This window comes from Acinonyx jubatus, chromosome A1 (genome assembly GCF_027475565.1).
Source record: "Acinonyx jubatus isolate Ajub_Pintada_27869175 chromosome A1, VMU_Ajub_asm_v1.0, whole genome shotgun sequence".
NCBI classification, from domain to species: Eukaryota; Metazoa; Chordata; class Mammalia; order Carnivora; family Felidae; genus Acinonyx; species Acinonyx jubatus.
Genome location: NC_069380.1, coordinates 85,408,702 through 85,436,336, shown reverse-complemented (window position 1 = coordinate 85,436,336; position 27,635 = coordinate 85,408,702). Strand labels below are relative to the sequence as shown.

The window sequence follows — 27,635 nt, the reverse complement described above, 5'->3', positions numbered from 1 at the left end:
GAAAAGAAAAAGAGATGGAGAGAGGGAAAGTGGCAGAAAGAATATTTGAGAAAATAATAGACAAAATTTTTCTACATTTGATAAAATACATGAATTTAAGTTTTCAAGATTTTTTTAAATATGGAATTTATTTTCAAATTCGTTTCCATACAACACCCAGTGCTCATCTCAACAGGTACCTTCCTCAATGCCCATTACCCACCCTCCCTTACCTCCCACCTCCCATCAACCCTTAGTTTATTCTCAGTTTTTAAGAGTCTCTTATGGTTTGGCTCACTCCCTCTCCTACCTTTTTTTTTCCTTCCCCTCCTCCATGGTCTTCTGTTACGTTTCTCAGGATCCACATAAGAGTGAAAACATATCGTATCTGTCTTTCCCTGTATGACTCATTTCACTTAGCATCACACTCTCCAGTTCCATTCACGTTGCTACAAAAGACCATATTTCATTGTTTCTCGTTGTCAAGTAGTATTCCATTGTGTATATAAACCAGAGTTTCTCTGTCCATTTATCAGTTAATGGACATTTAGGCTTTTTCCATAATTTAAAGTTTTCAAGAATTTTAAATACCCCCATAAAGGGTAGACCTAGAGATTCATATGGTTGTTTTCATAGTAGACAAAGGTTTTATATCCATATTTTTGTTCACAACAACAGACTGGTAGCAGTGTAAACACATACAAATGAGAGTTTCAAGGGAATTCCAAGTCATACATAAGGTTCTTCAATTGAGCTTAAACATAAAACAGCCTTCTTTCATGTCCTTTCTACATGTCTTTATGTATTTGTTGAGTCGTTGATGCTGAGTAATGGAGAAAAATTTAAAAAGTTAAGCTGTATAAAAAAACAAGTGACTTTTCATAAGGAGTTTCTTAAATTCCTCAGTATGGATAGTATGTTTACATGAAAATATAAAATGTCTCAAAATAAATTTGATGTCTCTAGTTATCAAACAATTATGCACATCTGTCAAGGGAATGGGATATTTGTGTTTAGAAAAAAAATATTTAAACTGAAACTTAATTGAGATGTTGCTTCATCTTGATAGTACCAAATTTATCTTTCTTAATTTTACCCTTACCTTCTTCAGCTGAAGGAACCTCCACATTGGAGATGGCCAACACCACTAGTATGACAGATTTCATCCTCATTGGATTCTCAGAGATTCATGACCTTCAAATGTTACATGCTACTCTGTTTTTATTGAACTAGATGACATCTCTAATGAGAAATACCCACATCATCACCATAACTGCTCATGACCACAATCTTTTTCTCCTTGTATTTTTTCCTGAAACACCTCCCACTTTTAGATTCCCTTCTAAATCTGACATTGTACCCAAATCTATTATTCATTCAATAAAACACACAAGGACCATCTCTTTTCTGTGCTGTGTCACAGAGAAGTTTTTATTGCTTTAAATGGCATGTTCAGAACTGGTCCTACTTACAGTGATGCTCTATGACCACCAACTAGCCATTTGTTATTGCTTACATTATGAGGTCATCATAAACAGGAAGTTCTGTGTGCAGAACTTCTTGCAGCAGCTTTTGGCTCAGCTGGTGCATAAGTGGGGTCATGTACACCTTATTAACCTTTTCCAGCTTCCTCTTACAAAAAAAAATTTTTTGTGATGTCTCTTCCTCAATGAAGATTTCATGCTTTGCCACACATACTGTAAAGCCTGCCACAACTGTCATATTTTCTAGTCTTAGATATTTTATTACTTTCATAATGCCCTACACTTATGTATTTCTGACCTTCCTGACAATCCTACTAGCACAGGGAATATTGAAAGTCTTCTCCACCTGTCTGCCTCATCTCTTAACCATAACCTTATTTTTTCTCAACTGCCAGTGAACACTATTTGAGGCCCAAGTCAGGTATTCCATCTCTTCTGGACCTTTGTCTATCTTTTCCCTTTGGTACACTTCCAACTCTAAATCCCATGATCTACAGCTTGAGAAATACAGACATCAAAGATGCTCTAAGAAAGGTAAATTTGGGCAAAATCCTGTCATGTTGTAACTCTATTATCTGGTCTTTCTCATGTACAATATTCACTATTGATATTTAACTAGATTTTTTAAGTTTATTTATTTATTTGAGAGATACAGACAGCACAAGTAGGGAAAGGGCAGTGAGAGGTAGAGAGAATCCCAAGCAGGCTCTTTTGTTGGAAAGATAAATCACTTTGCATTTATTCTTATGTAAGTGTATTTTAAATATATTTTCCAGCTTACTAACTATATGTGTTACACAATGTCAGCTAAACATCATCTTCTATGCCTTAATTGACATAGATAGATGATAGATAGATAGATAGATAGATGATAGATATCAGCATTTTTCTGATTTTTTCCTTGCTTGCAAAAAACACTGCTATTAAGCTTATTTAGCAAAAATCTATGTAAACATGTATATTGCCAGTTCAACAACTCAAAACTTGAAATTCACCATCAGATATGTGGATATTTAAAATTCCAAATCTTTAAAAACTTCAAAGAACTTTTTTTATAATCCACATTCACCAATGCTTCAGAATATTTGCTTCTCTTTGAATCTTTGCTGTAACTTTTTAAAATTTTCTAATATTTTCTGAACTATTTGACAAAATATTCCATAATTATTTAATTTGATTTTCTAATGAAATTAAATAACTTGCCATACATTTATTAATTCTTTATGCTTATTCTGGGAATTCTTCACATGCACTTTGCCTGTATTCATATTTCTATACTGATTTGAGGAGTCCTACATATTTTATGGGTATGAGAGTGCAGAGCCCAACATAGGGCTCGAACTCACAAACTGAGATCATGACCTAAGCTGAAACCAAGACTTTGAAGCTTAACTGACTGAGCCACCCAGATGCCCCTTAACTAAATTTCAAATAGAGATGATACATCATTTTGGATTCATCTAGTTCAGTCATAAGTGTAGAATGATGTCTGTGTGTGGCTTCACATTGGAATTTATCTGTTGTCTGAATCATTGATGAATTTTGTTACCTGATCTCAATGTCTCCATTGTTCTTTGGGTTTAATTTTGGAGACTGCTAATTACCTGCTGTTTCTTCTTTTTCTTTTACTTTATTCATAGCATGTAGTTCAGTTAGTGTTTTTTGTCTGTTTTGTTTCTGTTTTTGTTGTTTTTGTTGTTTGTTTATTTTGCTTTGTTGTTTTTTTCTCCCTGGAAAGATAACTTTGTCCAGAATGGCAAGCAATCTAATAAGCTGTGGGCTAATTTATTTCAGTCATATGCTTTGAAGGCATCTTTCTGTAACAACTCAAATGTCTGGTATTGTCCTCTTATTGTGCTCTCTAAATCTGTTCATTCAACTTGGACTTTGAGTCCACTAACTACTTCAGATCTAACTAGGATAACCTTTGAAATGGTATAGAATTTTGCAAGAGAGACAGGAATGGGTCAGTCAGTATATGTTCATGAAAGTATTGAGTATTTTCAACCAGTTATCTGGAAAGCATAGAATGAAAAACAATAAAACTCCAGGTTATTTTCTCAGAACAGATACTTATGAGTTCACTATTTAAATTATTTATAGGAATCATCTGACCCTATGTGATTACTAAAGAGACTATCCTGTGGGCCTTGTAAGCTTATACCGAAAAATGATGTAGACTGTGAGATAGCTTAAGTACTTAAGTAGAATCTTCTGATGACACTGAATCATGTAGAGCAGCACCATTCAGGAGATGTTCTTCAGTGATGAAAATGTGGCTAGTGTAATGCAGACATAAGATTTTAATTCAATTTATTTTCAACTAACATAAATTTAAGTAGTCACACATGGAAGTTGACTACTAAAGTGGACATTCACAGATTTGGAGTGAAATAATCTAAAATTTTAAAGTTCTAATATCTAATAATACAATAAACCTTACATACTTTACTTTTTTCTTATATTTTGTGCAAACATTCTCATTTCAGCCATTAGTCTACAGAAAAATATATATATATATATATACAAGATATATGTGTATATGTATATACACATATATCTTGTATATATGCGTATATACATAGATATGCAAGATGATGAGGCTCATATTTACCTCAAAGAAAGAAATCCATCTAACTAGGGACCTGAAACTACAGTGAAATTTTGAGGAACAAGAAGTAAAGGAATTTGTTTAAGATGCCAGTTTTCATTAAGAAAGAAATAAAGGATTATTGAATATTTTATAAATACATTATGTGATGATTTATGCTACTCTGAACCATTAACAATGGAGAAAACAAACAAACAATTGAAACAAAATATTGACCAATTTCAAAGAAAAGCCAGGGAGAAAAAGTTCTTATCTGTCCAAGGTTTTTACCTATTCATCAGAGCCTATACAAATGCTAATGACCTTATAATAAAAATAGCTACATCAAATCATTAAGAATTTATAATATATTTTATTTTTTTAAGTAACGTCTACACCCACTGAAGGGCTTGAAATCACCACCCTGAGATCAATAGTCACATGCTCTACCAAATGTGTCAGATAGGTGTCTCTATAATATGAAAAACAAAACAAAACAAACTTACTCTTGATATAGCTGGTTTCTCTTATAAGAGCATTACGGTAAGACTTTAAAATTTGTTTCTGTTGAAGAGAAAAAGAATAAGCTTGTAGTATGATAAAAATGATAAACAGGGCACTGTTTTGCATTCTGGAGAATTTCTTGATTATTAAAATAAATAAATAAATTAACAAATACTAAATAAATAAATAAATAAATAAATAAATAAATAAAACTTCCAGTACTCTCCGATGTGTTTTAGCCACTATAAATACAGTAAAATATTGTGAATTTAACTGGTGTCACTTTCCCTTTAGGAAAAAAAATTGTATTATGTAAACCCCAACCAGAAATAGTTCAAGTCAACAGCATGTCACTTTGTTTTCATAATAATAGAATAAGCAAGTAGCAAACACTTGCTTTATAAAGTTGTCTATAAAATAAATACATGAAACAAAAGAAAATTTAACAAAGGAAAGACATTTCAATCACATTCAACACAAGAAGACATTTTAAAATTTAAAACAGAGAAATTATTCTAAATTTCCTATTGCAGATGGGAAAGATAAAATCATGAACTGGCCAAAACATTTTGTGAAAAGAGCCAGTGTATTAATGTAAGCTGTGTTTACAAGATGTCAAGTCATATTGCTAAAGTTATGTATTAAGTTAAACAATATGTGTGAGAATATTTTCTGATTTTTCCCCCCAAAATTGGCCATTTCATGTATTTCAATATAATACATGCTTAGGAAGTGGATATATACTGAAAGAACTTTGAGGAGCATAACAGAAAATGACTAGATTTCCTTGAAATGAGTATTAGTTGAGATCTGCATATTAAAGATACTGCCAGTGATAAGATTCATAACAAAAAAAATAGGAGAATTATAGAAAAGATTTAAGTTGATTTGGAGAAAGCTTAAATCACCCAGAACAAATAGACGTTGGAAATATGGACTTAAAAATACTTCTAGTGGAGTTTAGAAGGAAATGGGGAGTGTATCATTGGAATCTGTCTTCAGATGAATTATTGATATGTAGTCCAGAATGTGTTTTTGTCAGTTACACAGAAGGCAGAACTCAGACATAGTCAACTCGAATATTTAAGGACCTTTTCAAGCAAAGTTTCTAAGTTACAGTCAAGTTTACCCTTGCTGCTTATAGTACAATGTGAAATAAAAGAGATAAATCAAGGATTACAATGCTAACAAACAACAACAACAAAACAGACCCTACTAAAGGAAATTATCAGTTTATGCACACAGTAAAATATGCCAATATTCAGAAATATCTACTGTAAGGATGATATTGGGAAATAGCTGAGTGAATGGTTGTACTAGCTTTTGTTAAAACCTTCTCAAAATCAAAAGGTCAGGCTATTCACACAGGAGTGAGGATATTTCTTATGGAGCTTCTCAATCAAGATCCTTCCTCTTGGAACTTTAAGAACTTGTATCTCAGCAGTCTCAACAGAAGCCAAAAATAGATGAGATCTTGGCTCTGGATTGTCCTGCATTTTGAGATTTTGGTGTGACTTTTAGTCCTGAAATCACAGTTTTCTGTTAGGTCAAAGCGATCCTTGACTTTTAGTATGCCAACTTATTCTTACTGTAAGGTAACAACTTCTAAGCTCTTTACATATTGTAGCTCAAACTCAAAGCCTGTAAGTTTTATTATACAATTGAAATAAAGCAGTAAGGCACTGCTGAAAGATTCAGGAATTTAAAAAATGCAATACAATGGATTGTTCAGAGACCACACATATATATACATAAATTCTAAGAGAATGTTGACAGTGCACCGAGGAGAAACAATAAACTTTTCAATAAATGATGATAGATTACACATACACACAGAGTCACACCCTAATATAAAATAAAAGAAAAAAAAATCTCCATATATATCCAAATTCTAGTGTATTAAAAACTAAGTAGCATTGAAAATTTTATGTTTCATCATAAACAAGACAGAAGTTCACTATGTCTATTTTTTGACATGTATTGTAATTATTAACCAATGTAGTCCAACTAGACATGCAAATAATACAAATTGGAAATATATCAGGAAATATATTTTTATTTGCTTTGGTATGAGTATACACTTAGTATATCCAAAAGATTCAATCAAAACACAATATCAAAAGTGATATCAAAAAATAGTCATTCCTTTTGTAAAATATTTTTAGTCATGTCCAATGAAACAAATTTTGTCAATCATATTTGAGGTTTGTTTGACATGTTAGGATTGGTAGAATTTGCAGAAATTTCACAATATATAGCTTTTTCTATACCATCTACAATATTCCTGCAACTCAGAATAATACAGTCAAAAATGATACAGTAACAATTTTACTAGTTTATAGTTCATGGATTTTCTTGCTACACACAAAACGGTAATTTACTGAAGAAACTATCAGTAGGCATTTCAATCACAAAATGCAAAGGTAAATGAACAACAATTAATAAAATCATTGACTCCTCTATGTGTTTACCTGAAAAGTCTCCACACCTTGAAATGTGTTATAGAAACAATTTCTTTTGAATAGTTTTCCTAAGAGCCCCTGTCAGATGACTATTCCTTAGGCTATAGATGAAAGGATTTAACAAGGGAGTAATCACAGTGTACATGACAGCTGCTGCTTGGTCTTTTTCAGCTATATGGGATTTGGAGGGACATAAATAAACGCCAATTATTGTGCCAAAAAACAAGAGGACCACGCAGATATGAGAAGAGCATGTGGAGAATGCTTTAAATTTCCCTATGGTTGATGGCATTCTGACTATAGAATAACCAATGAGTATGTAAGAAACTAAAATACAGATAAAGCTTACCACCAACACCAGTCCCCCCTCAATAAAAATAAATAACTCATTGATATGGGTATCTGAACAGGACAATTTTAGCAGTGGTCCAATATCACAGAAGAACTGAGGAATTTTGTTATCCTTACAGAAGGATAATTGAACCAATAAGATGGTGTGTATCTGTGCACTCAAGATTGCAAAGATCCAGGAGGTGGCCACCAGACGAGCACAGAATTTGGGAGTCATAATGGATAAGTAGGACAAAGGAAGGCAGATGGCCACAAAACGGTCATAAGACATAATAGGGAGAAGTAATGTTTCCATCCCTGAAAAACAGATAAATAGGTACATTTGCATCATGCAGTTATTAAATGAGATAGCAGAATTTCCTGTCTGGATGTCTACAAGCATTTTGGGAACAGTAGTGGAAGACAAACAAAGGTCAATCAAGGATAAATTGCTAAGGAAATAATACCTAGGGGAATGAAAGCAAACATTTGATACACTTGTTAGGATTATGAGAAGGTTTCCCACCATGGTGGTCAGGTAAATGCAGAGAACCAGGAAAAACAGGAGTGGCTGTTTGGCTGGATCATCAGAAAACCCCATGAGGATGAACTCAAAAAAGGTGCTTTGGTTTAGTGTCTTCATAAATTCCATCATCTGTATGTAACTCTTGTGATAAATATAGTAGTATGAAGTTCATCAAACAGAATTAATCAGGTCATCAATCCATGGGAGGTGTTCACTCTGAAAATATCATAAGAAAGTTTAATTTGAGGGTATGGTGTGGTCATGGTTTCTCATCATCAAGTTGGTGCAAAATTAATTTTATTTTCTATTAACATTTTATCACATTCAAACTGAGCTCTTAAATACATTATCTAATTTATTTTAATTTATGTCACTTGGAAATATGATCCAATTGTACTGAAGAAGAAATGGAGACATAGAGTTTAAGACTTGTTCATGATCATAAAGATATAAATAAGTGGAAATGATATTTCAACACAGTTTTCCTGACTAAATGTTCTTTTTCAATTCACAAGGGGCTTAAATTTCACCATGAAAATGTGAAACATAAAAGTATTTAAGCCTGGTTGCTTTTGTACTTATATCAAAAGTAAGAGTTATGATCTCTATTCAATTTTCTTTTTACTTTACTATCTCCAGAAGACTCATTCTAGATTATTTTACATCTGGTCTCAGAGTCTATTGTCTTTATCATAACAATTAAACCATAAAAATGTAGTCACCCCTTAATGTATGTTTCTCTCATTAACCTGCAAGACACTGGAGAATAAAGTCTATGTCATGTCTACTTTTGTATGTCAGTGTTTTAAAAGACATTGGCTTATGATAGAGCTAAATAACATAGGCTTAATGCAATAATTAGATGAATAATTCTTAAAACAGAATAATTTGTGAAACTATAGCTATATTTTCCATTTTCAGAAAAGAATTAGTAAGTAATTCATAAAAAATACATTGGAGTAATACACAAACTTTGGTTCTCTCCATTTCTGGGAGTAAACCCATACCAGACAATTATTAATTAGCAAATAAATGACTTAAATATATCAATAAAAACTACATAATTCCATGTGAAAAAACATGGAGAGAAAAGACTTCAAAGATTATTAGCCCTGTAGCTCTGAAATAAAAGTCTCTTATTGATAGTTTTCTGATTCACAGAATATCAAATAAAACAGCTACTTTAATTATCGCAATAATTATACAGAGTGAGTATGAAGATCAGACATCTTGCCATTTGTGTTATTTAGGTCACCTGTTCCTACCTTGTTGAAGGTTTCTACTACTTCTTACAGTTGAATGAGAGGTTTATTTTTTGAGTCGACTTAATGCTCTTGGAGTGGATAGAAGTTTACTTTGCAATTTGTAATATATCAGTTCCAAGAAGCATTAAAGTGTGTGGATTTTTGAGATATAATTTTGTCAAGAGGTCTCTTACAAAAAACAAATGTAACCAGAACGTCAGTTTTTTCTCGCATCATCCTTTCAAAAATTTATATATTTTTGAAATATATCAGGGGTATTTGGAGGCCTTAGAGCTAACATGTCTTTGGAAACTACAATAATTCGTCTTATATTTATTGATACAAAGGGATTTTCCAAACATAGACAATTGTATGGTTCTGTTGAAACACAAGTAACGTCTAAATGAAGAAAAACAAAGTACTGATTATTGAATCAATCATAAAAGAAGATAGAGTAAACTCCCATATTAAAGGTTAAAGAACTCAAACGTAGAACCTTAAAAGAATATTATGTAAAATCAGTACCGAAGGAGTCCATGAAAATAACTATAATTCCTGAATATATTTATGGCTCAAATCAATTGTGTTTGTTTCAGTTGTCAGGTCTTGGGTAGAGAAGCTCTTGATCAAATATCATGATCAATCCCTGGAATAGACAAAATATGTAATATTTATTACAGAGGATCATGTGTATAATATGAATATTTAGCAAATACATACTAGAACAAAATATTGTACTTGTTGCCTGCATAGTTGTGTTTCATGAAATAAACATATTTTTCGAAATGTTGAATTTACCATATAAGTTAAGTTGATATTGTTTACATGTTTTGTAGTCTTATTAGCATAAAATCAATGAGTAGTTTATCTCATATTACAAAAAAAAGAAATTCAGAAATGTGTAAGTCATATACATTTAAATATTTTTACAATAGCTTTGTCTACACTTATAGAAGTAGACTGTTAGAAAAGCTTTTATTTCAACATTCTTTAAAAATGAAAACTGCCACCCATAACTATAGTTTTCAGATACTAAATAGTATCAATACCTCTAAGCCTTGTTAGAATTTGTGTAGACATTTGTGTACAAACATCTAGAATAAAAAAAAAACACAAAATATCTAAAGTCAAGTTCTACAGTGGCAGGAGAATACTCATTCTATAAATTCTAAAGTTCCCCACATAGAGATTATATGCATCATATGCAGTCAGCGAAGGGGGCATTTGTAAAAAGCTGAAATAACTCACCTAAATTAATGTGATATTTTTGGATGCTTTTCATTGCTTTCATTTCTGATTCATTTCATCAATAAATGGGTTGAATAGATCCACCAGTTTACTCTTCTGTGGCACTGATAAAGCTTGCCCATGATGAATTGATAGTGAACATAATAATGTAACTGAAGAATGTGGGACTAAATGAGGTAAGTAAGGAAGCACATAGAACATTTACATGTTCTTAGGGAGCTTCCAGGACAGTCTGTTCAATTCCCCATGAGAAAGGGATACCAAGAAGATATTTAATCTCGGTTGTGTGCCCCAGAGACATTTTCTCTAGAGGACAATGAAGATTTATAATTTTATTCCTTCCTTTTGTTATATTCACAGTAATCCAACTATAGAGGTTTTCACCATAGAGATTGGGAAATTGTTAAATTTCCCAAGAGTTTCAATTAAAATATTCTCTAATGCATAATATCAGATATAAATGATAGTAATATCACCTGATGGTCAGAACTCTACTAGATATAATTTGTCCCCTTATGAGTAAATAAATGCCCTCTAACCAAATTGAGTTCTGTTATTGTTTTTCCTCTTTTCTAGCATGCTCTAGTTTGACATGGCATATTTAATCTAAGAGTATTTATACCCTTTATGACATTTATTTCTTCCCTTATGAAGTTGTTTACATTTGGGCTAAAAAGCTCTGCAATAAAGACTACATATATTGTTTATACCAGAGCTTCCAAGACTTCGTAGAAAAGTAGAAAATTATCCTCAAAGTGTGTGAAAATTTGGTAATAAATAATAAATATTGCATTGAAACTATGGAAATATAATGGAAAAAAACTGTATTTTGTAATGGATGGTATTTAAAGCTTGGAATTACTTGGTCACCACCCTTCCTTACTTATTACTTCATTTAAATGAAATTAGTGACTACTGGCATTATCAAGCAATATATTTTCAAATATTTCTACTTTGTCATTATTTCCATGTTTTTCTTTTAAACATCCTTTTTAATTAATGACATTTAAAATTTATAAATTTATAATTGTTATAGTTTTGTGTTCTCCCATGGGCAACATTGAGGGTGATTTTCTCAATATTTTACATGTCACCATTTACAAATTATTTTTGAGGATAGATCTTAAACCAGATAGAATTGTAAAATAATTTAATGTTTACATATATGTATTTGGCAATTAACATATTTACTAGTATTGTGAAAGCTTTATCAAGCTATAATTAACATACAACATTGAGCAGGTTTAAGGTGTACAACATATTGACCTGATATATGTATATATTACAAAATGATTACCATAGTAAAGTCAGTTCTTATGTCCGTCACATCATAAAATTACATTTGTTGTCTGTGTGGTAAGAACATTTTAGATTTACTCCCAGTAGCTTCCCAATATATAAGACTTTTGTTAACTATAGTCACTGTGCTATGTATTAGGTCCCCAGCACTTATTTATATTATAACTGGGAGTCTGTACCTTTTGACCAGCATCTCCCATTTACTCCAACCTCCCAGCTCTGGGCAACCAGCATTTTGCACTCTGTATCTATGAGCTCAGCATTTTATGATTCTACTTATAAGTGTTAAATCCACAATTCAACCAAGTAAATTTAAAATTTTATTTGGCTTTATTAAATGATTCAGGAATTGAGTGGTATCCCATCTAGCAAGTAGAGGGCAGCTCCAAATGTCTACCAAAAGGGAAAGACTAAAGGTTTGGCAAAAAAAGTCATAAACAGAAAAGAAAAAAGAAAAGATTATTAGGTGACCTTACCTTCATTTTGGAATAGTTTGTCTTAATAGGTGGATTATCTGATCTTTTTATGGGGGATAGAAAAGGTCTGTATGGGGGATAGAAAAGGTCAAGAGACCTCCTACAAAAAACAAATGTAACCAGAACATCAGTTTTTTTCTCACATCATCCTGGGTATGTATGTGTATATATATATATATATTTTTTTTTTGAAATATATCAGGGGTATTAGAAATTGTCATTATATTCATTATGAGCCCCAGTTTGGAGACTTGGCTGAAGTAATACCATTTGGGACCTTGAGTGTGTGTATGAGTTCATTCAATATTTATCTTCCACATTTACCTTACTTATTACACTTAGAATAATATCCTCCAGGTTTATCCATCTTATTGCAAATGGCAGGATTTCCTTCTTTTTAGGAATAACAATATATATCTATATGGATATATATAGATGTCTATGTATATCACACATCATAATGGGTCTTATGTTGTTTTTTATGTTTGTTTATGTTTTGTTTTGTTTTTGTTCAGGTATGTTTTGTTTGTGTTTTAGGTATTGTTTATGTTTTATTTTGACTATAGTGAATAACACTACAATGAACATGAACATGGAAATATATCTTCAAAATAGTGTTAGTAGTTATGTAAACTTTTCTTTTCATAACCTTGCTATCTCTTGCTATCTCCTGTCTTAATTTAGAGATATTCCAATAATTGTGAGGTATTATAAATTGTTTTTATTTTATTTACATTTCACTGATGATTAGTGATGTTAAGCATCTTTTTATTTGCCTGTTTGCCAGTGTATGCCTCTTTTTAAACAATTCCTAACTTCTCTGACCATTTTTTCAATCGGATTATTTGTCTTTTTTTTTTTTTTTTTTTGCTATTAAGTTGCTTAAGAGTCCTATATATTATGGATATTAACCTCACAACAGATAGATGGAATGTACATATTTTCTCCCATTATGTATGGTGCATTTAAATTCTTGATGGTGATTGCTTCTTTTGCTGGGTAGATGCTTTTTAATTTGATAGAGTCCCACTTATTTAATTTTTTTGTAGCCTTTGCCTTATGCATCATAGCCAAAAAATCATTGCTAAAACCAATGTCAAGGTGCATTTTTTTCTAATTTCTTATTAGCTTTATGGCTTTCAGTCTTATGTCCATACTTTTCATACAATTTCTGTTGTTTTTAATGAATGGTGTAAGATAGGGATAACATTATTTTTGCATGTGAACACCCAACTTTCCCAACATCATTTGTTGGAGAAGATATCCGTTTTTCTATTGAATACCCTTGGACACTTTGCCAACTTCTATTTATTTATTTTTTATGTGTATTTATCTATTTTGAGAGAGGAAGAGCATGGGAGGGGCAGAGAGAGACGGAGAGAGATTCCCAAGCAGTCTCCACATTGTCAGCTCATAGCTCTGTGAGGCTCAAACTCACAAACCATCAGTTCATAACCTGAGTTGAAATCAAGAGTTAGATGCTTAGTCAACTGAGCTACCTATGTGATCCTCCTTTGTCAGATTTTAATTGAATGCATAAGCATGGAATTATTTGTAGTTTCTTGATTGTAGGTTCTATTGCTTCATAGTTTTATTTTTATGTTAATATCATATTGTTTTGATTGGTATAGCTTCATAATGCAATTTGAAATCAGGTTGTGTGATGCCTCCAGGTTTGTTCTTCTGTCTCATAATTGCTTTGCCTCTTTGGATCTTCTTGTGGTTCTATATGAATTTCAGATTTTTTTTCCATTTCTGTGAAAAATTCCATTGGGATTTTGGTAAAGATTGCATGGAATCTATAGATGTTCTGGATAGTTTGGAAATTTAATGATGTTCATAATTTGCAATTAATTTTTCCAATGAACATGGAATATCTTTTCATTTCTGTCTTCTTCAATTACCTTAATTAATGTTTTATAATTTTAGTGTATAGATATTTTATCTTTTTTTGTTTATTTCTTAGTGTTTTATTGTGTCTGATGCTATTATGCATGGGATTGCTTTATTTTTATATATTTCATTGTTAGTACAGAAACATGACTAAATCTGTGTTTATTTTCTATCATGTTAATTTATTAAATTTCTTTATTTTTTCTAGTAGTTTTTCATGGAATTTGTAGTTTTCCCTCATATAAAATAATGTCATCCACAAACAGGGACAATTTTACAATCGGGATGCATTTTGTTTGTTTGTTTGTTTTGCTTGCCTGATTGCTTTGGCTAGAGTATTCAGGACTATGTTGAAAAGAAGTGGGGAGTGAAGTCACTATTTTGTTCCTGAAATTAGGGAAAATCTTTCATCCTTTTACCTTTTACCTTTTACCTTTGATGTCAGTTGTGGGCTTGTGACAATAGATTTTATTTTCTTGATTCATCTTGCTTCAATTTGTTGAAGATTTGTATCATGAAAGTTATCTTATATTGTCAAATGCTATTTCTACATGTACTGAGATGACATAATTTTTATCGTTAGTTTCTTATCATGGTATATCATGTTTATTAATTGGCATATGCTGAACCATCTTTGCATAACAGGAATAAATCCCATGTGGTCAAGCTATATATTTCTATAAATATGTTGTTGAATTGTGTTTGTTAATGTTTTGTTTAGACTATTTGTATCTACATTTATCTGGTTATTGACCTTAAATTTATTTTCTTTTAGAGTCCTTATCTAGTTTTGGTATCTTAAAAATGGCCTTGTAAAATGAATTTGGAAGTGTACCTTCCTCTTCAGTTTTTCAGAATAATTTGAGATTTTTGGCATTAACCCTTCAATGTTTGTTAGAATTCACCATTGAAACCATTTGGTCATGCCCTCCCCCCCACACCGGCCTTGGGAGGTTTTTGATTAATGATTTAGTATTCCTGTCGTTGCTTTGTTCAGATTTTCTATTTCTTCATGAGTCATAGATGATAAGTCATGTTTCTAGGAATTTACACATTTCAACTAGATTATCCAGTCATTTGGTGTATAAATTATTTTGGTAGTCTACTATAATTCTTTTAATTCTAAATTATCATTTTTTATGTCTTCTCTATCATTTTTATTTTATTTATTTGTATTGTCTCCCTTTTTTCTTTCCTTCAGCTAATTTTTTTCTGTTTTGTTTCCATTTTTAAAAGGCAACTCTTTGTTTCATTGATATTTTTATTTTTTTTCTAGTACTTTATTTGTGATCTATATAATATCTTTAAACGTTTATTTTTATAAATTTGGGCTTTGGTCTCTTTTAATTATTTCTTTAAAGAGTAAACATAGTTGTTTATTTGAGATTTTTTACCTTAATTTAGGTGTTTCATAATAGACTTTTCTCTTAGCACTACTTTAGCAGAATTTCATACCTATTTATATATGGTGCTTTAATTGGTTGTTCAGTAGTAAGTTGTCTAGTTTATGAATTTTTTATGAAGTTTTCAGGCTTCCTCTTGTTATTTCTTTCTAGTTTACTATCATTGTGATTGAAAGAATATACTTTTTATTATTTTAATATTTTTAAATTTGCTAAGACTTGTTTTATGAGCTAATATGTTATCTATCCTAGAGGATGTACCATGTGACCTTCGGAAGAATGTATATTCTGCAGTTGAATAAAAAGTTCTATACATGTATGTTATGCTCGTTTGGTTTAAAATATAGTCCTAGTCCAATTTTTCCTTATTGACTTTTCTGTATGATTTATTCATTGTTGAATTGGGGTATTAAGTTTTCTATACTTATGGGTCTATTTTTCCATTTAGATCTGTTATTGTTGACTTAATATATGTAGATGCTCTGATGTTGGGTCTGTATATATTTACAATTATTATATTCTCTTGATTTATTGATCTCTTTGTCATTACATAATAACCTTACTTTTATTTTACTGAAGATTTTGACCGAACGTGTACTTTGTCTGATGCAACAATAGCTAGCCTTGCTGCCTTTTGTTTTCCATTCATATGGAACATTTCTTCCATCCTTTCACTATGAATCTACGTTTTCCTTAAAATTAATGTGCTCTGTGGACAGCATATAGCTGGGACCCTTTTTTTTCTCCCCCCCCCCCACCTTTTTTTAAGTTCATCCACTTTATGCCTTTTAATTGGATAATTTTTTCAATTTATTTTAAAAGGCATTACTGATAGAAAAAAACTTATTAATGCAATCTATTATGTTTTGGAAAATGATTTTAGTAACATGGTGGGGCAAATTATTCTTTTCTAGCCCTTTTTTTTTATACAACTAACTTGACATCCATTACCAAACAAATGCGCCTCTGCACTTTATACCAAGAGACCTGAGACATTTCTAATTTTCGTGTGCAGCCCCCCAAAAACAATATCTCAATTAGGGCTGCAGATACAAAGGAGGTCGGGAAGCTGCTTTAGTCCCTTCTACTATAATTACACAAGGAAAGAGTAGAATGGCATATTCAAAGTGTTGAAAAGCAAAAATTGGCAACCAACAATACCATGCCAAGAAAGATTATCCTTCAGATATGTAGGAAGAATAAAGTTTCTTAAGCAAACAAAATATAACAAAATTCACCACCACTGGATCTTCCTTGCAAGGTCTCAATGAACTAGAAAAAGAAGAAAAAAATAAGCTAAAAAAAAGCAAAAAAAAAACGGGGAAATAATAAAGATATGAGCAGAAATAGATAAGCTCAAAACAGTAATGAAAAATGATTAGTACAACTTAGAGTTCATCTTTCAAGAATGTAAACAAAATTAAGAAAACTTTACATAGGCTAAGAAAAAAATTGAGAATCCTCAAATAAAATTATAACTGTAGAAAAAGACTTTACATCTAATATGACAGAAATTCATAAGATCATAAGAGATTACTATGAATAATTATATACCTACAATTTATACATACAACCTAGCAGGACAGAATCATGAAGAAACATAAAATCTAAACAGATCAATTAGTAGGAAAGAATTAAAAACAGTAAAGAAGAAACAAACACTCCCAACACAGAAAACAACCCAGATCAGATGGCTTCACTGGTATATTCTACCAAACATTTACCAAAGAATTAATACCTATCCTGCTCAAATTCTTCCAAAAATTGAAGAGGTGGAAACACTTTCAAAGTCTTTTTACAAGGCCAGCATTACACTGATACTAATGATAGATAAGAACATTACAAAGTAGAAAACTATACACCAATATCACTGCACATATTAATGTAAACATTTTCAACAGAATATTTCCAAACTTAATTCAAGAATCAATTTAAAAATGTTCACTTTGGCCATTTGGGATTTATCTCTGTGATGCAGGAACGGTTCGACATACTCAAATAAAATGCAACCTTTTACATCAATAAAATGAAAGATAAAAATCACTTGATCATCACAATAGATGCAGAAAAGCATTTGACACATACAATATTCTTTCATGATAAAAAACCCTCTACAGACTGGGTATAGAACAAACATACCTTACCCTAATAAAGGTTATCTACATCCAACTGCAACAGGCTTTATACACAATGGTGAAAAAATTGAAAGTGTATCTTCTAAGATCAGAAACAAGACAATGATGCTCACTTTCACTACTCTTATTCTATATAATACTCCAAGTTCAAGCTAGAAAAAATTAGACAACACAAAGAAATAAAAGGCAACTGATTCTGAAAAGTACAATTAAAATTGTCAGTAATTGTAGTTGATATCATTTTGTATATAGAAAATCTCAACAACTGAACAAAGATACTATTGGAACTAATGAACGATTTCAATAAAACTATAGAATATAAAATCAATATCAGAAATCAGTTTAATTTCTACACATTTATTTATGTATATATATACATGCATATGTATATATATAGGTATATGTGTGTGTGTGTGTATATATAGAATACAACATATAGGAATAAATTAAGGCAAGGAATTAAAGATATGTACAAGGAAAAATGCATGCCTTTTTTGAAGAAAATCAAACAAGACACAAACAAATGAAAATACATCCAGTGTGCTATGATTGGAAGAATTCATAGTGTTAAAATGCCCATACTGCACAAAGTCATCTATAGATTCAATGCAATTCTTATCCAAATTCCAATGGCATTATTCACAGACATAGAAATAGCAAAAGACCTAAAATTTGTAAGAATTGCGAGATCAAATAACCAAAGCAAACCTAAGAAAGAACAAAGCTAGAGATATTTCACTTCCTGGTTTCAAACTATATTACGAAGCTATAGTAATAAAATAGTATGTTATTGGCACAAAAAAATAAACACGCAACAATGGAAGCAAATGGACAGCACATAATTAAACACCCACATGTATGATCAACTAATATTTATTAAGGTAGTCACCAGTCACACCTGGTGAAAATATGGAAAATAAAAAGAGAGGGAAAGAATAGTTTATTTAACAAAAGTTTGGAAAACTGGATACATACATGCAGAATAATGATGTTAGACCCACCTCTCATGTCACTCACAAAAAGATAATTCAAAATGATCAAAGATTTAAACACAAGATATGGTACCATAAAACTAGAAGAAAACATTAAGATACGGCACCTCACCAACGGTCTTGGCAATGGTGCTTTGGAAATGACACTGAAAGCAGGAAAAACAAAAGTAAAAATTAACAAATAGGAATCAAATATACTTAAAATCTTCACAGCAAATGAAACCGTCAAAGAAAAAAATGAAAAAGCAACCTACAAAATGAGAAAAGTTTTACTAACCCAATATTAAATAAGGGGTAAGTATCCAAAATATATAAACAACTCGTAAAATCAAATAAAGGAAATAATTTTCTTACAAAATGGTCAGAGGAACTGTGTAGACAGAGAGAGTGAGAGAGGGAGGAGAAAATCGGGGAACACACGTGGAGAACATTTCCTCAAAACATTGTTCTGGAAAAAAACAGGGGCTACATTTTGAGAGTTCTTGCAATCAGTGAGGATTAAAATCTGGAGTCCTAATTGTCAGTGGCCTTGGCTGTGATAGATCCCAAAGGCACTGTCCTCCTCTTAGAGAGAAGGCAAGCAAACAACCCAGTGGCAGATGGTGTGGAAAGAGCAATCTGAAGAATGCCTGGTGCACACAGGTAGAGGTTATTTGCTCTTTTTGGAGCACAGTTCTTAGAGGCAGCATTCAGAGACATCTTTCCTAGAACAAAGGAGCTGGCTGGCACTATTTCCCTCCCATGCTCCTTAGCATAAAGACAGAGCTACTTGCAGAAAGCAGAGCAGCATCTATACTGGCTGCCTAACTAGTTTACACCAAGCTCCAGACCCCTTAATTCTGGTAGGACTGCCACTCTCAGTCAAGCTTGCATCAGTCCAGCACAGTGAGGTCATTCCCCACAAGATAAGCCTAAACTCCTACCCACACCACATCTACTGACCAGAGAGTTTTGCAGGGCCCCAGTTCCTCCTGGTAGGGATGATGACAAGTTTTATTTCACAAACAGACCAGAGCACACCAAGTAAAACTTGCCAAATTCAGGTCAGAGACCAAACACTGTCCATAGAAAGCAAGGAGAGCCTCTGCAGATAACTTGACTGAAGGATGGAGCAGCCAGAACAAAATAGCAGAATACACACAGCACACACCAGAGACACTCCATGAAACCAAAGGGCATGGACATTACATGACCTCTTCTTCATAAAGCCATTACTTTCGGGAGCAGAAGACAAACTGGCATTTCTGACACACAGAAAATGGTAGAGATAAACAAAATGCGAAGAAGGAGAACTTATCTTAAATGAAAGAACAAGATAAGGTAACAGTCAGAGAGCTAGACCAAACAGGTATAAATAACAATAGAAAGATAATAAGATAAATATTCTATTATGGATGATTTAAAGCATTGATCATAATGATACTCACTGGGCTTGAGCAAAGAATAGAAGACATCGGTGACACACCACATAGTTAAAAGAGTTAAAAAAAATAAATCATTTGAAAATTCAATAAACAAATTGGAAAAAGGCTTGATGCAATGCATAGTGGGATGGGGGGAGGAGAGGAATGAATTGGTGACCAAAAAAGATAAAGGAATGGAAAAAAACTGAAAAAAATAAATAAAACAATAATGCAACACAAGAATAGACTTAGGGCAAAAAGTGACTCTATTAAACATAATAACATTTAACTATAGGAGTCTAAGAAGAAGAAAAAGAGAGAGGAAAAGGGGCAGAAAATGTGGTTAAGGAAACAATAGGTGAAAACTTCCACAATCTAGGGAAGGAAACACACATTCAGTTGCAGAAAGCACAGAGAAATTCCATTAAAAAAAAAGTAAGCCAACACTAAGAAATATTGTTATAAAATTTGGAAAATGTGACAAATAAAAATCTTAATATAGTAAGGTGGGACAGTTTGAGCAAGACCAAGACAGAACCAAAGCCAGGCACAGGCAGGGGATATGGTCCCACCAAGAACCAAAGAAGACACTGAATGTATACTCAACGTCCGTCACCAGCAATAATCTAAGACAACACGACATGCTGGGCCTGGGTCAATGAGTCTCTGCAGCTGAATCTGACAAAGATCAAACAGTTGCACCCAGTAACTGCTTATTATCAGTTTATGGGCATGCTGTTCCTTGGCTCCATTGCCTTGAAGAAAGTGAAATTCCACACTAAGCTAGAACACGAATACATCCAGAACTTGAAAATACTACAAGCAGGTTTTAAGACAATTGGTATTGACAAAATAATCCCTGTGGACAAATTAGAAAAGGAAATTTTCAAGGCAATTTTGAATTTGTTCAGTGGTTCAAGAACTTTTTTTGATGCAAACTATGATGTAAAAGACTATGACCCTATAGCTGCCAGACAAGGTGAGAAAACTTTAGTGGCTCACTCCCTTGTTGCTCCAGCTCTAAACAAATTGAAGAAACTTCTCAGCTCTAGGAGTGCAGCTCCACAGAGGCCCTCTGTGACCCACAGAACTACTGCAACCCCTAAGGTTGACCTGGTTTTGGTGCTAAAGAATCTGGTGTGGGCAACTGGGATGATGAAACAGCTAATAGATGCAGCAGGTCAACGTGTTGAAACTTAATGTTGAAGACTTGGAGAAAGAGATTTCTATTTTGGGAATCTAAGGAACATTGAATTGATTTGCTAAAATAACAAGGGGGAAAACAACCCTGTACTGCAGTGTACCATGGGCAATCTCTATGCCACAGACAAAACTTTTGTGATAGCTGATGAAGGGGGCCCACAGGAGGAAGAAGAAGAGTGTTAACAGTCTGGACCAGCAGAGCAATATCCAAATTCTTCACTCCAAATCATATGCTTAACTGTAAAATATTTCCTTTTATTATTCTTAGGGGACGCACTGATTTCTTTTCATGAGCAAAAAGTACCTCTTTTAAAGAACACTGCAGAAGTTTCACTCTTTTTCCAATGAGTTTGAGTTTAGGGGCTTTCATTTTATAGCAAGGCAGTATTAACATCCAGCTGTTTCACCTAGGCTGCAGCTCACAGAGGCTGACCATGGGGCTCCCCATGTGGATGCTGGTAACACTGATTGAGGAAGACATTGTTTTCAAACTTTTTTTAATGTTCATTTATTTTTGAGAGAGAGAGAGCACGAGCAGGAGAGGTCAGAGAGAGAGGGAGACAGAGAATCAGAAGCAGGCTTCAGGCTCTGAGTTGTCTGCACAGAGCCCACTGTGGAATCAAACCTGTGAACCGGGAGATAATGACCTGAGCTGAAGTTGGATGCTCAAAGAACCGAGCCACCCAGGTGCTCCAGGAGGTAGTGTTTTTATGTAATATGCTGAGGCAGATACCTCAGTAGAAAAAATGTAAAGACTGATTTGAATTTTAAGCTAATGTGAAATCTTGGCAGGGTACATTTTAATAAATAAATGCCTTAAGAATATTTAAAATATGCTTCTATATTTCAAAATACACAAAAAAACCTGACATATTTTATGTATTTGATGTTGTGTCTGGGAAGGAACGGCCAGATCTCTGGACCTTTGGAATCTGCTGTTCACAGGTCTTGCAGGGCTGCTTGAATCTAAAAAGGTCTAGGCGTTGGCCCAGAAGAGAAGTTTAAAAAGTCACTCTGTAAAGCCATTTGTTGTCTTTGGCCAATTGTATCCTTGCTATAATAAGCAAAAGGCATTGTTGCCTGGACTAAGAGAGGTTGTGTTCCAGCCCTGACATGTTTGAGTTGGAGAGACTGAATTTCAGTGAACATTTCTCTGACATTTTTCCCAATTATCCCTGAAATTTCAATGTATTGGTTTTTGTTTGTTTGTTTGTTTGTTTGTTTGTTTGTTTTGGCAGAGGGGATGAATTGTGTTCAGTTTATAAATCTAACAACTACTTTTGGGGACTTGCCCACATCTCTGGAATTTGAATGGGAGTCATGTCCCATTTTACTGTCTTTTAAGTTTACATTGAACAAGCTTCCTTCTCTGCTCCCCTTGCCCACTGGGGACACCTCTTTCACTCCTTAAAGTTCGCTGCTTAGAGTGTAAGTTCAGCAGGTAGGTGGTCACACTGAAAGTTTCTCTGGACCTCTGTCAGAGGGAGTGACCAGTGAATGCCATTGCTACCCTGGGACCTACAAGACTGGGTGTTCCCAACACCTGCTATCCACAGCCTTCCACTGTTATTGAAATACTTTGCCAGTGCACTAATCTCCTTGGAGATAAAATTTGTTAGCATGTTGGCAAATGTTAATTTTCTTTTGCAGAAAATCCAGGACCATGTCTGAATTAATAATTAATATTTAAAATACTTCATTCCTTAACTCTTACTAATTTGTTCTATTCCCAGTCTATTCAGTTCCTTAGTTTGGAAGAATTATGCCAAATATTTTTGTCACCCACTACTGAGACTGTTGAGACCCTGATGTATTTCTTTTGATTTGTTTCTCGTGGTAGCTTGTCCTAAAATGTGTGTATAAAGCAGATATTTTATGATAACAATTATTGTGTAGTGAATGTTCTATGTGGGATTAAGAGAAAAACCCAGATACAGTGATTAACAATGCCAAAAAGTGCAAGTAACTAGCCATTGTTCAAATAACAGTGGTGCTATTTTTCTTTTGTGGCCTTTTAGACTTCTGTTGCCCTAAAATCCCATTTTATTGGGAACCCATTTTCCACCTGGTCTTTATTGATAAGGTTTTTTTTCCTATGTTAAATAGTTTCTAAATCAAATTCCATATTTCAAAAAAGAAAAGAAAAGAAAAGCAGCATGGCAAAAGAAGTTCTTAACTTACAAGGGGCAATCAATAAGGCTAGCTTGAGATATCTCAACAGAAACTTGGAAAACCATAAGGGAGTGTGCTGAATGGGAAAAATATGCAGTCAAGAATATTTGATCCAGAAAGGCTATCATTACATGCAGAAGGAGAGATAGTTTCCCAAACAAACAAAAACTAAAGGAGTTGTGACCACTAGCACAGCTATGAAAGAAATATCAAAGGGGACTCTTTGAGTGCAAAGTAGAGACCAATAATGGCAAAGCCAAGAAAGGATCACAGAAAATTTCAAGAAACAATGACAAAACAAGCACCAGAATAGCAATAAATACACATGTATTGATAATTACTTTGAATGTAAATGTACTAATGGACTAAATGGAATAAAAGATATAGGATGTCAGCACAAATAAAATAAATATGATACTTCTGCAAGCTGCCTAAAAGAGATTCATTTCAGACCTAAAGACACTGAAACATTAAAAGTGAGGGGGTGAAGAAATATTTATCATGCAAATGGCTGTCAAACCACTGTCCTAGACTCTAAGTTGAAAATTCTCTTTTGGCCAGCAAAAGAGTGGGATGCAGGACAAAAATCAAGAGATGGATAATGTCTGGGAAAAGATACATGCCCTGAATAAGGGTCTTGCCCTGTATTTATTAAGATCAGAAGGCTTACAAATGTGATGGACATACACAATGAGATAATGAATCAGTGAATATTAATTCATGGGCATAATGGAAAAGGGGGTTTTGAAGATATACAGTGTTTGTGGTTTGGGTCAATATAAAACAAAATCCTGGCGCCGGGCGGAAGGACAGATGGTTGTTAATGGCAGACAGGAGACACCATGTCTGTTTATCTTAGCTAGCCTAAAGGATAAAGCAAATGGAACAAATAACCTGGGGTTAACAAGGCACCTTTTCTTTTGTTAATCAGCTCCACTCTGGGCAACTTCACCTGCAGCTCAGTGCAGCACTTTACCTGTTTACCTAACTTGGTCCTTCTTTCCTGTGAAATCAGCTTTCTGCTATAGTGCTAAATTGGTGGTGGTAGGGGGGTGTCTTTGCCCTGAATGCCTAATATTGCTTACCTCATATACCTTTGAATTGGGTGTCTTTGCACCTTTCTCTATTCTGGGGCCTTTGCTCCTCCCTCTCTACTCAGGGGACTGCACTGCCTCTCTATTCTGAGGTGCCTTTGCACCTCCCTATTCTTGGGTTCTAATTTTGTTTACCCAAACTCGGGTGTGAGCATCCTATGCCTTTGTACTTCTTTATGCCTTGTTAATCCATTGGCATAAGCCTGGGGGATTCTTAAGCTTATTCCCCACAGAAATAAATAGTCACAATGCTGACATTGGACAAAGATTGTAACAAGAGACAAAGAAGGACACAATATAATCATAAAAGGGACAACCCAAAAAGAAGATATAAAAATTGTTTATAAACTCTACATGGAATCACCCCTATGTATAAACTAATTAATAATGACCATTAAAGAAATTATTGATAATACATTAGTAGGGGACTTTAACACCATACTTACCAGAAAGTGCAGGCCATCTAAAAAGGAAATCACCAAGGAAACAATGCCTTTGAATGACTCACTGGACTAGATGGACTTAACACCTATATGCAGAACATTCCATGCTAAAACAGCAGAATACATGTTCTTTTCAAGTGTAAATGGGAGATTCTCCAGAATAGGTCACATATTAAGTCACAAATCAGGACTCAAAAAGTACAAAAAGATTGAAAACATGCCTTTCATCCTTTCTAACCACAACACTATGACTATAGAAATCAATCACAAGGAAAATTTGGAAAGAACACAAATACATGGAGATTAAACATCATGCTAGGAGACAACAAATGAGTCAAGAAAATCCAAGAAGAAATAAACAAACATGGAAAAATTGAAATGAAAACACAACAGTCCATAACCTTTTGGATGCAATAAAAGTGGTCCTAAGAGGAAATTAGATAGTAATACATGCCTAACTTAAGAAACTAGAAAAATCTCAAATAAACAATCTAACTTGAAACCTAAGGAGCTACCAAAAGAAAAACATATGAAGCCTAAGGCTTTCAGAAGGAAGGAAATAATAAATCTCAGACCAGAAATAAATGATAGAGAAACAAACAAACAAACAAAAACAAAAACAAACAAACAAAAAGAACAGATCAATGAAGACAGGATGTATTTCTTTGAAAACAATAAATAAATTGATAAACCTCTAGTCAGACCTATCAAAAAGAAAAGAGAAAGTACCCAAATAAATAAAATCTCAAGTGCAAGAGGAGAAAAAACAACCAACACACAGAAATATAAACCACTATGAGTTTATTGTGAAAAACTATATGCCAAACTAGAAGAAATAGAAAAATTTAGAGAAACATATAAACTGCCAAAACTGTAGCAAATAGAAATGAAAAACTGACCAATAAGCATCAAAGAAATTAAATCAATAATCAAAATATCCCCCAAAACACAAGTCTGGAGCCAAATGTCATCACAGGCAATTTTAACCAAATACTTGAAGAAAAGTTAATACCTATTGTTCTCAAACTATTCCAAAAAATAGAAATGGAAAGAAAAGACCAAATTTATCCTTTGAGGCCAGAAATATTGTTATGGCAAAACTTAATGAAGACATTACTAACAAAAGGAACTACAGGTCAATATCCCTGAGAAACATAGATTCAAAAGTCCTCAATAAAATGCTAGGAAACATTAGAAGTCAAGATGGCTGAGTAGTAAGGGGACCATGGGCTTGTCTCTTGAACACAGCTAGATCAACATCAAACCATTTTGAACCCCTAGAAAATTGATCTGAGGATTAACAGAACAATCTCCATAATTTGAGGGAGAAAATATTGCAGGTGTGGAGAGGTGATTTTATGGGATATAAGAGCTACAATGTTTCAAAAAGGTGGAAGCCTTTTCATGAAGAGAAGAGAGAAGGGGAGATGGAGCAATGCATCAAGTTCACACTAGAAAAGCACTCTCCCTTAAAAGTAGCTAGAGTAAAAGAGTGAAAACAAACACAAGGTACTGTGTAAGAAAATTCTTCCCCAAAATGACTGAAAGCGAAAAAAGAGAGGGTTTCAATACCAACTGTACTTATAAACACTGTAGCACAAAGTCCAAAGCTTCAGAGCTCTGTGACTGGTGATGTTTAGGCTAAGAAGCAAGGAGGACCCCTGGGAGTGGGCAGCAACGTCTAAGGATTCTGGGTCACCCAGGGAAAATTGGTTCCCCTGCTTGGAGTACATTTGGTAGATGTGATACAACCTCTCCATGGGCAAAGAACCCAGTAGATGCCACACAACTGCCCCTTTCACTAGTATGTGAATGCAGCAAACCCTGGTGCTACCTGTTGTCTCCCAACTTACCATATACTCTGAGCCTCTGCTGCTACACATTTTCTGGAAGAAGCCAACAGCAGACAGTGTGGCAAGACCCTCCCCCAGAGGATTAGTGAGGGTCCAAGCCTTGGGTTTCTTAGAGGTGTGGAGTTATGAAGCACAGCTGTGCATGAGTTAAAACTCTGGAGGGAGGCACCACCTGGCAAGCTGACAGCTCAGACATAGATAAGTGGGAAGGCAGGGAGCTAATGGAAGCGGGAGACACAGTAGGGGGTGATTGATCACCCATTTGTGAAGGTGTGAATGTCCTGCTCCGTATACAAGAGAGCTGGGAGAAGCAATTTTCACCATTAGCCCACCAGCACTGATCTACCCCAGTGAACTAAAGAGAGCCACCAAGTGGAGAACAGAGCCTTAAACCAAGCCCCACCTGCTGTACCCTACAGGCAAATCTCCATTAAGGAAATATGACCTGAGAATCAGAGCAGCAGATCCTTCCCCCAGAAGAACAGCACAAGTATCTTCCACTTGCTCAGTCTACTGATCATAGAGCGCTGCAAACCTTCAGCTGTAGGGGAAACTGGATATAAATGCTTTGGGCTTTTTGCTTGTTTTCCTGTTTGCTTTTTGCTTCTGTTTTTGCTGTTTTTTTTTCTTGTACTTTTTATTTTACTTTAATTTTTAGTTTCTTTTAATGTTTAATTTGTTTTAGTCTTTTCTCCTTTTTCAATAAAACTTCTCTTAACAAGCAGATTAAAGCAAACCTAGGGCCTAGCTTCCTTTGCATGATTTTATTTTTTTTTAATTTTAATTTAATATCTTTATCATTATTAGTTTTTATTTTCCGAAATGAAAAGGCAGAGGAATTCTTGCCAGTGGAAAGAAAATGAGGAAATGACAGCCAAGGATATAATCAACACAGATATTAA

At 33.6% G+C, this 27,635-nt stretch overlaps 1 pseudogene; it reads left to right on the top strand.

The window, feature by feature from the left end:
• The first annotated feature begins 7,510 nt into the window (after nt 1-7,510).
• On the top strand, nt 7,511-21,486 carry LOC106988432 (microtubule-associated protein RP/EB family member 1-like; annotated as a pseudogene).
• Nucleotides 21,487-27,635: the final 6,149 nt, after the last annotated feature.